The following is a 7,738-nucleotide window of genomic DNA, read 5'->3' as shown; positions in this document are numbered from 1 at the left end:
GTCACATTTAAACACTTTAATGGACTGTTCTTAAGTTGCATGCATGCATCAAATCTATCTAATTCACATTTCCACGTAAGTTTCCAGGTAGGGGTATTACGTTTCCGTCAACTTAAATACCCCAGCCTAGACAGAACCCGCCTTAGACAAAAGGTCCCTTATATATAGATTTGCTACACTTTAACCTTTTATTAGCCAATTTAATCCTATTAAACTGATTAAAAGATTAAAGCCTTAAGGTTGCTAATCGTATTAGAACCGTGATACTAGGTCTATGTGATCCAAGTTTTTAACACTTTAAATCCTTGAATTAAACCTAAGTGAGCATGCATGTCTTTCTTATTTCTTTTAGTTCTAATTTCTCTTTAACTTTTAAAAAGAAACAACTAAAACTATTGCGCACAACGAGGCATTTATAACATATATAAAGTAACCTATGTGTCATGCTTTATACAATTTCCGGTCATTACTATGTGTAACTTTTATGTAACGCGTAACAACCAAGCAAACATACTATCATTCACCCTTATGCTATAACAATTATACTATAAAGATGATGCATGTCTATGCTTTTTATGCATGCATAAATATAACTCTTATATTATATGATGCATGAGCATGCTCTTACATATTTAAAATCACGCTTCTCTAAATTATAACAACTACAATAAAGAGATGATGCATGACCATTGCGTAACCTAAGGTGGGATTTACTATATGTGCATACCATATGACATATAGAAACATACATCGCATATAATAAATAAAGGATTAATAGACCGGGATGAGCCTTTACAAAAATCGTAATGAAAAAACCCAATCTACTACATTTTTCATCGAGCAAACCGGTTGACAGGCGAACCGGGTCTTGAACCGCTAAGAGGTCTTCATCGTGTAGTAAACTCTAGTAGGTAGACGATCGTTCAGCGTGCACTAGACGATCGTTTAGGTTAGCGAATTGATGCTCTGATACCAATTGAAGGATCTCTTATCGAAAAGTTCCATGAGCGCGTTCGAATCGCTCTGATCTCACATTGACCGAAGACAACAATATACATTCATACGTACAGTTATGCAAACAAATCTTAATTAACAGCATGCTATGAATAACAAAATAACAAGAGAATGAGTGCCACACTAGTTGAAAACAGTCTTTGAAACTTCGAAACGCATAGTAGCGGAACCCTCCACGCGATCTACCAATGCCCATAGCAGCATCAACAACAGTAGCACGAATAATTGCACGAACACGAATGCCGTAGGGACACCACCAGAAAAGGGCCCCGGGTATTCTCGGAGTGAGAACCCAAAGCGTGGTCTTTCGTAAATTTGGTAGAGGAAGGAGGAATACCGGATTGTATAGGCGATAAGCAAGTGGGAGGGAAAAAAAGCCTTATCTTATAGCAAAATGCTTATAGTTTAGGAGATACTACACGATCGTGTAAGTTTTACTTAACGATCGTTTAGGAAAAGGTATACGATCGTCTAGCAAAATTGGCACACTATACGATCGTTTAGAGAAGCTATGCGATCGTGTAGGAACTAGTGTGCGATCGTTTAAGCACGAGGCGACTAGAGTATAGGCTCTCGATTCTTTAAGCGATCGTTTTCTTTTCACCAACGCGCGCTTCACTTTTTCTTTTGGACAATTGAACGATTGATTCAAAATTGAAACAATTTCATTTTTATTTCATTTGTTACAATAACCGACTCATTCCCATTAACCCACGTCCAAACATGATTTTTGGCTTAATTATCATATAATTAACTAATTAATTAATAATAAATATAATCATATTATATTTTTACCCTATAGTTTGATATCGCATATCTACTATAGTATTTTCTCCTTTACTTGATATAAATCATATTTATATCTAATTTCCTCCAAAATAATGTATCTCATACATTTAGCCAATTATATCATATATAATTAACCAGTCCAATTATATCATATATAATCGAACTTCCTCTTGTCAATTTGAACATTTCAATTTAACCCAAATATACTGGTTCTCGACCTTATCCAAGCTACCTAGGGGGACCTAATGGACCTGTAGCTCGAAGCTCCAATGGTTCGTGAATAGCTGACTAAACTTTTTAGCCACGAGATCCACCATCCGTTAACTGTCAGGCATTCCACTAAAGACCAACAACTGAACTCTTCTTACCATAGATATATTTCTGTGTCCATCGAATACAACCAAACATGAGTACGATGACCCTTCATAGATGCTCGTAAGTACAGCTGGACTAAATTATCGTTTTGCACCTGTAGTTACATCTCACTCTTTAAGTTCCAATGATTACTCTAATGAACAATACAACATAGTTCAACTATGTGTGAACATCTCTCGGGCCATGAAAAGGTGTGTGGCGCCACATCGTTCAAGCCCTAGAATCAGCCTTTAAGATGTGTGGTAGGTTTGAATTGGCGACCTGGCCACTCGCACCCATACAAATCCAAGGATCGCCCTCAATGGTAGGAGTTCCCAACTCACTCAGGATTGAGGTCATGTTACCTATGGTCATCCTAGTGAAGTGAAGTCTCTGTCATGAACGGTGTTATATAACGAGACGTTGACAGTTCATGGTTAAGTGTTATGCAAACTCTTTGTATAGGACGCCCCCGCTCGCATGTCCCCAACACGAATGATCAGGATCAGACCATCTGCGATAAGTCACAAAACTTATGAAAATTCCATAAAGCTGGCCGCATCCGTAGCGTTACTAGGATAAGGTTTCCCTTCTATATCCATATATTACATACCATTCTGGTTATCACTCAAGACATGATCCACTTATATGTCACTACAAACATGCTTGAGTCACATACAGATAACCAAGGATTTTATGTTTATTGGTTTATGGTAAAGCAAATAAAATAAGAAACTGAGCAAAAACTACAAGATGTGAAGAAAATATCATATATTAACAACACAAGCGTTCGTACAAACTGTTTACAAACTTCAGGACACGAGACTTTAGGGTATCAATCCCAACACTTTAATGCTGAAATCACTTGAGTAGAACCACTGTCCCATCCCTTTAAACTACGGGAGTAATCTATGCTGGCATGATTAGCAGCTAACCAATCGATGCTTAATATCACCTCAAAATCACGCATATCTAAAATTATCATGGTCACATCTAATGTGTGATTCGCTATCTCTACCTTACGTGCCTTTATCTTTTTTGTAGCTAACATGATCTCTCCTGATGGAGTGGAAATAGACAATGCAAAGGGCAAAGGTTCTGACTCTAACATGGCATGTCTTACAAATATGGAAGATATAAACGAGCGCGAAGAGCCAGAGTCAAACAAAACTAAAGCATGGTGCCCAAAAATGGGAGGCATATCTGTCACTACTATGCCTGACTTCTCGGCCTCGCATCGAGTGGTAGAAAACACTCTACCCTGCTGCTACTACTGACGTGGAGCATTAACTGTGTTCTGGTTCCTTTGCTGATGCTCAGGAGCCCTTGGCTCAGCCTTCCTTTTCTGACCTGTAGAGGCCCCAATCCCGAGCGACTTCCTGTACTCTTCTCCTGCCTGGGAGTCAGNCTCTCTAGTGTCAACCACACTGGCCATAAAGCCTCAGGCTTGGTCAAACAGTCTACTGACCTTTAATGCTAAAATCACTTTAGGTAAGACCACGGGTATAAACGAGTGCGAAGAGCCAGAGTCAAACAAAACTAAAGCATGGTGCCCCAAAATGGGAAGCGTATCTGTCACTACTATGCCTGACTTCTCGGCCTCGCATCGAGTGGTAGAAAACACTCTACCCTGCTGCTACTAACGACTTGGGCCTCCCTGAAACGAGCTTACGGGTTGGCCCCTGAGTTCAGGCACGTTCCACCTTGGGCGTCCTGACATAAGCCCCTTTTGACCACATCGAAAGCAAACCCCAGAGCCGACTAGGCAACATTCCCAATGTTGCCTACCACAAGTAGTACAGATCGGCTTTTCTTCCTTGAAAGTCACAACTTGAGAGCCCTGTTGTCCCCACTGACGTAGAGCATTAACTGTGTTCTAGTTCCTTTGCTAATGCTCAGGAGCCCTTGGCTCAGCCTTCCTTTTCTGACCTGTAGAGGCCCCAATCCCGAGCGACTTCCTGTACTCTTCTCCTGCCTGGGAGTCAGCATCAATCCTCATGGCGGCCCACAGTGCCGCAACATATGTCTTGAAGTCCAAGGCATGTACCATACCTCACCGTCTGCTCTTCAGACCCTGGATGTATCTCTCTGTCCTCGCTGCCTCGATGGCTACTAGTTCAGGAGCAAAGTGGGACAACTTATCAAATTCCTGCTCATATTCCTCTACCGACATAACTCCATGTTTCAAGTTCAAGAACTCTGCCTGCTTTTTGTACCGGGTGTTGGCCGAAAAATACTTCTCATGAAAACACTCCTTGAACTGCTCCCAAGTTGCAAGTTCCCCACTAGTATTAATCATTTTCTCTATTGAACGCCACCAGATTTCTGCGTTTCTAGTCATATGAAAATTGCACATTGAAGCTTGTGCTCTTCCAGGCACCTCATAAAACGAAAAATCATCTCAATAGATGACAACCACATCTCTGCTTTAGTGGGGTCCCCCAATAATCCATCAAAGAAGCAAGGGTCAAACTTCTTGAAATCCCAAATGCTTCGCCTCAAGTAACAGTCCTTGCATGTCTCTATTCTATGGTCGAGTCTGCTGTAACTGCTCAGGTGGCACCTGTTCCTCCTGAGCCTAGTTTTGGGCAGTCTGTCTTACCATCGTGTTATGAATCAACTCCTGCGGTTTTTCCATTAGGGAGTATGCAATAGCTTCACTAATTCTTGCTTCCATTTCCTTCTCATCGACTTGGGTCATATGTGGATCCCTTAACCCCTCCTTTAATAGTCTTTCTTGCTCTAAGTTTAGGTACCATGTCCTGTCATGAACTCATAAATTAGCTCTTTACCTCTGGGTCTTTCTCCGTAAACACGCTACTAAAACATTACATCACTAATCTCATATATGTACTGAAAACTTTCATTAGTAGGACATATCTGGCAATGATGAGGAATCCGTTACTGAGCCACAGGGACTACCTAGACTTACGTAGTAAATCAGTCTTCAGAACCCAAAACATAGGCTCTGATACTAACTGAACGACCCGCCTCCCTAGGACTCAAGTTAGGCCGTTACTAAACACATGCATGCATGGAACTTAAAATGACACCCTTTTATAGTGAAATAAATTCTAAATAAATAAGATAAATTCAAAAGGCCTTCATTAAATTGAAATATTAAAAACAGACGATAGAGTACCCATAAATCATAAATGATAATAAATAGGTCTGAAAACAAATCTTAATAGTAAGTTTCAAACATCAAAACTAAAAGTTGAAAAACATGAAAACAAATCTAAATATCATGAGCGAAAGCATAAAACTGGTCCTTGTGGCTCGATCACGAATTCCGCTTGTCAATATCCGGTGCATCTCTACCTTTACCTGAAACAACAACATGAGAAAGGATAAGTATAAAATACTCAGTAAGTAACCCCACTATTGGGGTCAGGCTAGGCATCTATGTTCTCTAGATACCTACCTCTAGTGGAAACATATAAATTTCTCTAGTCATCATCGGACACATACATACATGAAAAACTTATTTCTATCCTGCTGTAGTTAGTTATGCCCACTACCTCTAGTAAGTCTGGTAGGACCCACAACCTCTGGTGAATCCCGAAGGAGACATAACCTCTGGTGATTCCTGAAGCAAATACGATCTCTAGTGAATCCTGAAGGAAACACAACCTCTGTGAATCCCGAAGGATATCACCACCTCTAGTGAATCCCGAAGGAAACACAACATCTAGTGGTGCTCTAACTAATAAGTAAGGACACTATCACAGTCTCAACATCACAAGTATCACAACATGGTTCTATAACGTATATATACACCTCAACATCATGGCTCTACAACATACATATATGCCTACTATTCTCATATCAAATACAACCTCATGGAATCAAATATCATCTCATGCTAGCATTCAAGTATCTACGTGTACAAATAAATCTTTCAGATCCTCATACAAGAACATACATCGGTTATACTATACTATCCATCTATCATGCTATCGTTCTGTCATAATATTCATCTATCATGCTAGCATACAGCTAGTGCCTGGCCCGTGGGAAGTTCTAGTAGTAAGATTACTTACCTTGATATTAGGTCGAACCAAAAAGCAATTGAATCTTTGCGAAATTCTCGAATCCTTAATCAAGCCTAAACATAAACCAAGCTTTAAAATTAATAACTCAATCTTAATTCCAAACACCCAAATATTTCCAAAAAAACTTACCTAAGGTGTGGTCTGATTCGAATTCACCTCCAAATGTTGAATTTAAGCCCAAACAATTATTCGAGCAACCAACACCCTTCTAATCTACAAAATCTTGGAATTTCCTCCTAATACATAAACCAAAATAAATTTTGACCTTCAGGTTCACACTCCTAAGAGTAAAATCTTGCCGAAATCCACAACAAAACTTAATAACTTAATTTGTATAATTTACAATTGAACCAAACAAGTAACAAAGCCCCAAATCATACCAAAATCCTCGCCAAAATCACCTCAACTTTGCATGTCGACATGCCAAAAGTCTCTTAAACTCCTTCAAACTATCAAGTCCAACCTCCAAAATCCTGATTGAAGTGATAATTAAACACATTATTTATTGAGTATTCAAGATCCTTAACAAACCCATAAAAATAGTTTAGATCTTACCTCAAAACTCAAGATTCCCTTGAGATTACGCATTGGCAGTCGACGAACTCAAATGATGGCTGAGGCTTCGACGGTGGCAAAAACTTCGACGGCTGAACGTGGACGGTTGGCTGGGGTGTTGAATGGCCTCACGGAGGCTAAAACCCGAGCGACGGCGCGTGGCTGGATGACTCCACTCGGCAGGTGATCTGGTGTGAGGGTTGGGTGAACATATCGGGACGACTCTACTCGACAGGCAAGCTGGCGTGAGGGCCGGACGAACAAATTGGGCGGATGGATGCTGCTGGCTTGGTCGACGGTTAGAGAAGGTGGCTTGACAGCGTCGACGATATCATGCAGCTTGGTCTGAATGGCGGGAGTTGAGGCGGCTGCTAGGGTACGTGAACAACAAGGGGAAAACGAAAGCAGAGAGGGGGTTGGAGTCTCGGGCAGCGTGAGGAAAAAGAAGAAAGTGGTTTTGTTATATATATAAAAAATAATAATAATAACTTAAAAGGAAATAGAATAAACATTTATTTTATTCTTTTCCTTATTCTACTTCATTTTATTAAATTTCTTTCCTTTCCAAAATGAAATTAATTCCTGCTATTAATTTTCAAATTAAATAATTTCAATGTCAATAATTAAATTCCCGCAATTACACTTAAGTCCAAAAATTCCAAAAATTCCCTTAATTAATAAAAATTACTGAAATTAGATAAATAATAAAATTCGGGGTGTTACAACCTTCCTGCCGCTTACGCCACAAAAGGTTGTCTTCGTGTGTCTTTAAATTACCTTCGCCTTATTGTTGTTGTCGTCTACGATGAATACGTCTTTGATCAATGTCAGTTGTCTTGTTTGTTGAATAATACTTTCTACGTTAACCAATGGTTGGTCACACATTAAACCCAACTCTGGTAAGTTGTATTGTACTAAATATTGTTGTACATCTTCAATAAAATTATTTTGTACGATGAAAAAATTAATAT

General features: G+C 39.6%; 1 long non-coding RNA gene across 1 annotated transcript; it reads right to left on the bottom strand.

The window, feature by feature from the left end:
* Positions 1–6,210: 6,210 nt before the first annotated feature.
* Positions 6,211–7,195, bottom strand: LOC120071939. Its single transcript, XR_005480380.1, has 4 exons — positions 6,768–7,195; positions 6,593–6,685; positions 6,342–6,448; positions 6,211–6,265 (listed from the first exon to the last, which is right to left on the bottom strand). It is a non-coding gene; the product is annotated as an uncharacterized LOC120071939 (long non-coding RNA).
* Positions 7,196–7,738: the final 543 nt, after the last annotated feature.

This window comes from Benincasa hispida, chromosome 2, assembly GCF_009727055.1.
Source record: "Benincasa hispida cultivar B227 chromosome 2, ASM972705v1, whole genome shotgun sequence".
In the NCBI taxonomy this organism is placed as follows: Eukaryota; Viridiplantae; Streptophyta; class Magnoliopsida; order Cucurbitales; family Cucurbitaceae; genus Benincasa; species Benincasa hispida.
This window is presented reverse-complemented; position numbering and strand designations above follow the sequence as displayed.